The following is a 7,349-nucleotide window of genomic DNA, read 5'->3' on the forward strand; positions in this document are numbered from 1 at the left end:
CCCGGGCGAAAGCCACCGAGAAGCCAGACGGACCCCTGCCCAGCCGCCTGGCGGGTGGCTTGGAGCAGCCGCTCGGCAGCGCTGCCCTGGGAGTGCTCGGCGTCGCTTGTTCCCTCATATACGGAACTGGAGGGCCGTCAGCTCCGCGAGCGCACAACCAGCCGACCTCCGCCCAGCGGCAGGTCGCAGAAATCACGCCGGCTTGTACGATGACGTAGGCGGAGGCAGAGCGCAACAGCGACCCCTTGGCGACAAGCGCGATCTCCGCGGAGAGCACGTCTACTCGCCGAGGGAGAGCACGTCTACTCGCCGAGGGAGAGCACGTCTACTCGCCGAGGGAGAGCACGTCTACTCGCCGAGGGAGAGCACGTCTACTCGCCCAGGGAGAGCACGTCTACTCGCCCAGGGAGAGCACGTCTACTCGCCCAGGGAGAGCACGTCTACTCGCCCAGGGAGAGCACGTCTACTCGCCCAGGGAGAGCACGTCTACTCGCCGAGGGAGAGCACGTCTACTCGCCCAGGGAGAGCACGTCTACTCGCCCAGGGAGAGCACGTCTACTCGCCCAGGGAGAGCACGTCTACTCGCCGAGGGAGAGCACGTCTACTCGCCGAGGGAGAGCACGTCTACTCGCCCAGGGAGAGCACGTCTACTCGCCCAGGGAGAGCACGTCTACTCGCCCAGGGAGAGCACGTCTACTCGCCCAGGGAGAGCACGTCTACTCGCCCAGGGAGAGCACGTCTACTCGCCCAGGGAGAGCACGTCTACTCGCCGAGGGAGAGCACGTCTACTCGCCCAGGGAGAGCACGTCTACTCGCCCAGGGAGAGCACGTCTACTCGCCCAGGGAGAGCACGTCTACTCGCCGAGGGAGAGCACGTCTACTCGCCGAGGGAGAGCACGTCTACTCGCCGAGGGAGAGCACGTCTACTCGCCCAGGGAGAGCACGTCTACTCGCCGAGGGAGAGCACGTCTACTCGCCGAGGGAGAGCACGTCTACTCGCCGAGGGAGAGCACGTCTACTCGCCGAGGGAGAGCACGTCTACTCGCCGAGGGAGAGCACGTCTACCTCCCGCCTGAGGGAGAGCACGGGGGGGGGGGACAAAGACAGGCGGCAGCAGCTTCGGTGAACGTCACCCGGGAGGCGACCGGGGCTGTCCCGGGGCAGTCCCGGGAAGCCGGCGTCCGACACAGGGAACCGTCAGCTGCCGGACCGGGGCGAATCCCCGCGGCCACGGCAGGGGTGGGGGCTCGAAGACAGCCGGCAGCCGCTTCGGTGAACGTCACCCGGGAGGAGACTGGGGCCCTCCCGGGACCGTCCCGGGAAGACGACGTTCGGCACGAGATCCCGGCCGCGGCCGGACCGGCTCGAAGCCTCGCGGTCCCGGCAGCAGCCGGAGCCGCTCGCCGCCTCGGGCTCCCGGCCCCCTACAGATCCGGCGACTCGTTCACGGGCGGCGGGGGGAGGCAGTGGAGGGGGTGCGGGGAGAAGCGGCAGCGGAGGCGGAGGGGGGGGGGGCTCGAAGACAGCCGGCAGCCGCTTCGGTGAACGTCACCCAGGAGGCGATCGGGGCCGTCCCGGGGCCGTCCCGGGATGCCGGCTTCCGGCACGGGGTCCCGGCCGCGGCCGGACCGGCTCGTATCCCCGCGGCTCCGGCAGGGGGGGGGGGGGCTCGAAGACAGCCGGCAGTCGCCTCGGTGAACGTCACCCGGCCGGCGACCGCGGCCGTTCCGGGGCCGTCCCGGGAAGCCTGCGACAGGCACGGGGTCCCAGCCGCGGCCGGACCGACTCGAAGCCCCGCGGCCCCGGCACGGGGGAGGCCCAAAGACTGGCGGCAGCCGCTTCGCTGAACGTCACCCGGCCGGCGACCGGGGCCGTCCCGGGGCCGTCCCGGGATGCCGGCATCCGGCACGGGGTCCCGGCCGCGGCCGGAGCGGCTCGAATCCCCGCGGTCCCGGCAGCAGCCGGAGCCGCTCGCCGTTCGGGCTCCCGGCACCCTACGGATCCGCCGACTCGTTCGCCGGCGGCGGGGGGAGGCAGTGAAGGAGGTGCGGGCAGAAGCGGCAGCGGAGGCGGAGGGGGGGGGGGGGCTCGAAGACAGCCGGCAGCCGCTTCGGAGAACGTCACCCGGCCGGCGACCGCGGCCGTTCCGGGGCCGTCCCGGGAAGCCTGCGACAGGCACGGGGTCCCGGCCTCGGCCGGACCCGCACTGGGTGCCGCCGCCTCGGGCTCTCGGGACGGTATGGATCCGCCGACTCGTTCGCCGGCGGCGGGGGGAGGCAGTGGAGGGGGTGCGGGGAGAAGCGGCAGCGGAGGCGGAGGGGGGGGGGGCTCGAAGACAGCCGGCAGCCGCTTCGGTGAACGTCACCCGGCCGGCGACCGGGGCCGTCCCGGGGCCGTCCGGGGATGCCGGCTTCCGGCACGGGGTCCCGGCCGCGGCCGGAGCGGCTCGAATCCCCGCGGTCCCGGCAGCAGCCGGAGCCGCTCGCCGTTCGGGCTCCCGGCACCCTACAGATCCGGCGACTCGTTCGCGGGCGGCGGGGGGAGGCAGTGGAGGGGGTGCGGGCAGAAGCGGCCGCGGAGGCGGAGGGGGGGGGGGGGCTCGAAGACAGCCGGCAGCCGCTTCGGTGAACGTCACCCGGGAGGCGACCGGGACCGGCCCGGGAAGCCATCGTCCGGCCCCGGATCCCGGCCGCGGCCGGACCGGCTCGAAGCCCCGCGGCCCCGGCACGGGGGAGGCCCAAAGACTGGCGGCAGCCGCTTCGCTGAACGTCACCCGGCCGGCGACCGGGGCCGTCCCGGGGCCGTCCCGGGATGCCGGCTTCCGGCACGGGGTCCCGGCCGCGGCCGGAGCGGCTCGAATCCCCGCGGTCCCGGCAGCAGCCGGAGCCGCTCGCCGTTCGGGCTCCCGGCACCCTACGGATCCGCCGACTCGTTCGCCGGCGGCGGGGGGAGGCAGTGGAGGGGGTGCGGGCAGAAGCGGCAGCGGAGGCGGAGGGGGGGGGGGCTCGAAGACAGCCGGCAGCCGCTTCGGTGAACGTCACCCGGCCGGCGACCGGGGCCGTCCCGGGGCCGTCCGGGGATGCCGGCTTCCGGCACGGGGTCCCGGCCGCGGCCGGAGCGGCTCGAATCCCCGCGGTCCCGGCAGCAGCCGGAGCCGCTCGCCGTTCGGGCTCCCGGCACCCTACAGATCCGGCGACTCGTTCGCCGGCGGCGGGGGGAGGCAGTGGAGGGGGTGCGGGGAGAAGCGGCAGCGGAGGCGGAGGGGGGGGGGGGGCTCGAAGACAGCCGGCAGCCGCTTGGGTGAACGTCACCCGGGAGGCGACCGGGACCGGCCCGGGAAGCCATCGTCCGGCCCGGGATCCCGGCCGCGGCCGGACCGGCTCGAATCCCCGCGGCCCCGGCACGGGGGAGGCCCAAAGACTGGCGGCAGCCGCTTCGCTGAACGTCACCCGGCCGGCGACCGGGGCCGTCCCGGGGCCGTCCCGGGATGCCGGCTTCCGGCACGGGGTCCCGGCCGCGGCCGGAGCGGCTCGAATCCCCGCGGTCCCGGCAGCAGCCGGAGCCGCTCGCCGTTCGGGCTCCCGGCACCCTACGGATCCGGCGACTCGTTCGCCGGCGGCGGGGGGAGGCAGTGGAGGCGGTGCGGGGAGAAGCGGCAGCGGAGGCGGAGGGGGGGCGGGGGGGACGATAGTGGCGGGGGGCGGGGGGTGCTCGAAGGCAGCCGGCAGCCGGTTCGGTGAACATTCGCCGGGGCGGGGGGGCGACCTGTCCGTGCCCGGGGCAGCCCCGGGAAGCCGGCAGCCAGCACGGGGTCCCGGCAGCACCTGTTCCCTGCCCTGGGACTTGCCGTGCCCGGCGGCCGGTTGCCGGGTGGGGGGAGCGATGAGAGGCGGGGCGCAGCGGCCGGGGCAGCGCCGGGCCGCAGCGGGGGGCTGGGCGGGTGGGGTAGGCGTCGAGCGGCAAGCCCTCGGCTGCAGCGAATGTTCGGCGGTGCGGGGCGGGGGGGGGACGGGACGACACGTTGGGGGCGCCGAGTCCGAGCCACCCCCGGCCCCAGGGGCGGCCGGAGGGGGAGGCCGGTGCCTGGCCCTGGGAGCTGCTGGGCGCCGGATGGCCGAGGGTGCGTCAGAAGCCGCCCGAGCGGTCGAGCAGGTCCTCCAGAAAGGCCTAGGGTGGCTTCGAGGGCCCCGGGAGCAGTCGAGGGAGGCCTCCAGGCAGGTCTGGAGTGGATGGGAGGCCTTCCAAAGCAGACAAGGGAGGCTGCCAGCGGGGCCTAGGCTGGCACTGCAGCCTGTAAATGGTTGGGGGGGGGGCCTCTGGTGCGGCCTGGAGTCTCTGGGTGGCGTCCAGAGAGGTGCAAAAGATCCTCTGGTGCGGCCTGTGGTGGTGGAGAAGCCTGCAGAGCGTGCGGGGGAGGCTTCTGGTGCGGCCTGGGGTGGGTCGGAAGCCTGCAGAGCGTGCGGGAGAGGCTTCTGCTGCGGCCTGGGGTGGCTGAGAAGCCTGCAGAGCGTGCGGGAGAGGCTTCTGGTGCGGCCTGGGGTGGCTGAGAAGCCTGCAGAGCGTGCGGGAGAGGCTTCTGCTGCGGCCTGGGGTGGCTGAGAAGCCTGCAGAGCGTGCGGGGGAGGCTTCTGTTGGGGCCTGGGGTGGGTCAGAAGCCTACAGAGCGTGCGGGGGAGGCTTCTGTTGGGGCCTGGGGTGGCTGAGAAGCCTGCAGAGCGTGCGGGAGAGGCTTCTGGTGCGGCCTGGGGTGGCTGAGAAGCCTGCAGAGCGTGCGGGAGAGGCTTCTGCTGCGGCCTGGGGTGGCTGAGAAGCCTGCAGAGCGTGCGGGGGAGGCTTCTGTTGGGGCCTGGGGTGGGTCAGAAGCCTACAGAGCGTGCGGGGGAGGCTTCTGGTGCGGCCTGGGGTGGGTCGGAAGCCTGCAGAGCGTGCGGGAGAGGCTTCTGTTGGGGCCTGGGGTGGCTGAGAAGCCTGCAGAGCGTGCGGGGGAGGCTTCTGCTGTGGCCTGGGGTGGCTGAGAAGCCTGCAGAGCGTGCGGGGGAGGCTTCTGCTGCGGCCTGGGGTGGCTGAGAAGCCTGCAGAGCGTGCGGGGGAGGCTTCTGCTGCGGCCTGGGGTGGCTGAGAAGCCTGCAGAGCGTGCGGGGGAGGCTTCTGGTGCGGCCTGGGGTGGGACGGAAGCCTGCAGAGCGTGCGGGGGAGGCTTCTGGTGCGGCCTGGGGTGGGACGGAAGCCTGCAGAGCGTGCGGGGGAGGCTTCTGGTGCGGCCTGGGGTGGGTCGGAAGCCTGCAGAGCGTGCGGGAGAGGCTTCTGCTGCGGCCTGGGGTGGGTCGGAAGCCTGCAGAGCGTGCGGGAGAGGCTTCTGTTGGGGCCTGGGGTGGCTGAGAAGCCTGCAGAGCGTGCGGGAGAGGCTTCTGGTGCGGCCTGGGGTGGCTGAGAAGCCTGCAGAGCGTGCGGGAGAGGCTTCTGGTGCGCCCTGGGGTGGCTGAGAAGCCTGCAGAGCGTGCGGGAGAGGCTTCTGGTGCGGCCTGGGGTGGCTGAGAAGCCTGCAGAGCGTGCGGGAGAGGCTTCTGCTGCGGCCTGGGGTGGCTGAGAAGCCTGCAGAGCGTGCGGGAGAGGCTTCTGCTGCGGCCTGGGGTGGCTGAGAAGCCTGCAGAGCGTGCGGGAGAGGCTTCTGCTGCGGCCTGGGGTGGCTGAGAAGCCTGCAGGGCGTGCGGGAGAGGCTTCTGCTGCGGCCTGGGGTGGGTGGGAAGCCTGCAGAGCGTGCGGGGGAGGCTTCTGGTGCGGCCTGGGGTGGCTGAGAAGCCTGCAGAGCGTGCGGGAGAGGCTTCTGCTGCGGCCTGGGGTGGCTGAGAAGCCTGAAGAGCGTGCGGGAGAGGCTTCTGGTGCGGCCTGGGGTGGCTGAGAAGCCTGCAGAGCGTGCGGGAGAGGCTTCTGCTGCGGCCTGGGGTGGCTGAGAAGCCTGCAGAGCGTGCGGGGAGAGGCTTCTGCTGCGGCCTGGGGTGGGTCGGAAGCCTGCAGAGCGTGCGGGAGAGGCTTCTGCTGCGGCCTGGGGTGGGTCGGAAGCCTGCAGAGCTTGCGGGGGAGGCTTCTGGTGCGGCCTGGGGTGGCTGAGAAGCCTGCAGAGCGTGCGGGGGAGGCTTCTGGTGCGGCCTGGGGTGGCTGAGAAGCCTGAAGAGCGTGCGGGAGAGGCTTCTGGTGCGGCCTGGGGTGGCTGAGAAGCCTGCAGAGCGTGCGGGAGAGGCTTCTGCTGCGGCCTGGGGTGGCTGAGAAGCCTGCAGAGCGTGCGGGAGAGGCTTCTGCTGCGGCCTGGGGTGGGTCGGAAGGCTGCAGAGCGTGCGGGAGAGGCTTCTGCTGCGGCCTGGGGTGGGTCGGAAGCCTGCAGAGCTTGCGGGGGAGGCTTCTGGTGCGGCCTGGGGTGGGTCGGAAGCCTGCAGAGCATGCGGGGGAGGCTTCTGCTGCGGCCTGGGGTCTCTGGGTGGCCTCTAGAGAGGTGCAAAAGACCCTCTGGGTTGGGCTGGGGTGGCTCTTGGACCCCTGCCACACAGTGGAGAGAGGCCTCCGGCCCGCCACCTGTGTCCCTGTGTGCCTGAGTGCCTGTGTCCCTGTGTCCCTGTGTCCCTGAGTGCCTGAGTGCCTGTGTCCCTGTGTCCCTGTGTCCCTGAGTGCCTGAGTGCCTGTGTCCCTGTGTCCCTGTGTCCCTGTGTCCCTGTGTCCCTGTGTCCCTGAGTGCCTGAGTGCCTGAGTGCCTGTGTCCCTGTGTCCTTGTGTCCCTGTGTCCCTGTGTCCCTGTGTGCCTGAGTGCCTGTGTCCCTGTGTCCCTGTCTGTGTACCTGTGTGCGAGAGTGTCCGGCACGCCACCCAGCGGCGGCGGGCAAGCAGGTAGGCGGGTGGGCGGGCCGGCGAGGGCCAGTGTGAGTTTGGGGGGTGGGAGGGGAGGCGGCAGCTGGAAGCGTCAGAGGAGGGGGCGTGGCTCCGGCTGGCCCCGGGAGCAGGTTCCCGGGACCGGGACCGGCTGGACCCGGCGGGTGGTTGATCCCGGGGCGGGGGGCAGAGGCGGCGGGAAGCGGCAGCTGCGTGTGCGGCGGGGGGGTGGAGGGCGAACCGCGGCGGGAAGCGGATGCTTCAGAGCAGGTTACGGGGGCGGGGACGGACGACACCACCTGTCCCCGCCCCGGGACGGGCTGGACCCGGCGCCCTGGACCCGGCGCCGTGTACCCGCCGCCGCCCCCGCCGCCGCCCCCCTCCGCCACCCCGGGACCCCGACGTTTTTTGGCGCCCGCGCCTTTTTTTGCTCCCCGCCTGCCCGCGCTGCCCCGGGCCCTCCCCCGGGGCGGGGCGGGAGGGAGGGACGG

The sequence above is a fragment of the Melanerpes formicivorus genome, unplaced genomic scaffold (genome assembly GCF_026170545.1).
Source record: "Melanerpes formicivorus ecotype bairdi unplaced genomic scaffold, bMelFor1.0.p_v2 SCAF_320, whole genome shotgun sequence".
NCBI lineage: Eukaryota > Metazoa > Chordata > Aves > Piciformes > Picidae > Melanerpes > Melanerpes formicivorus.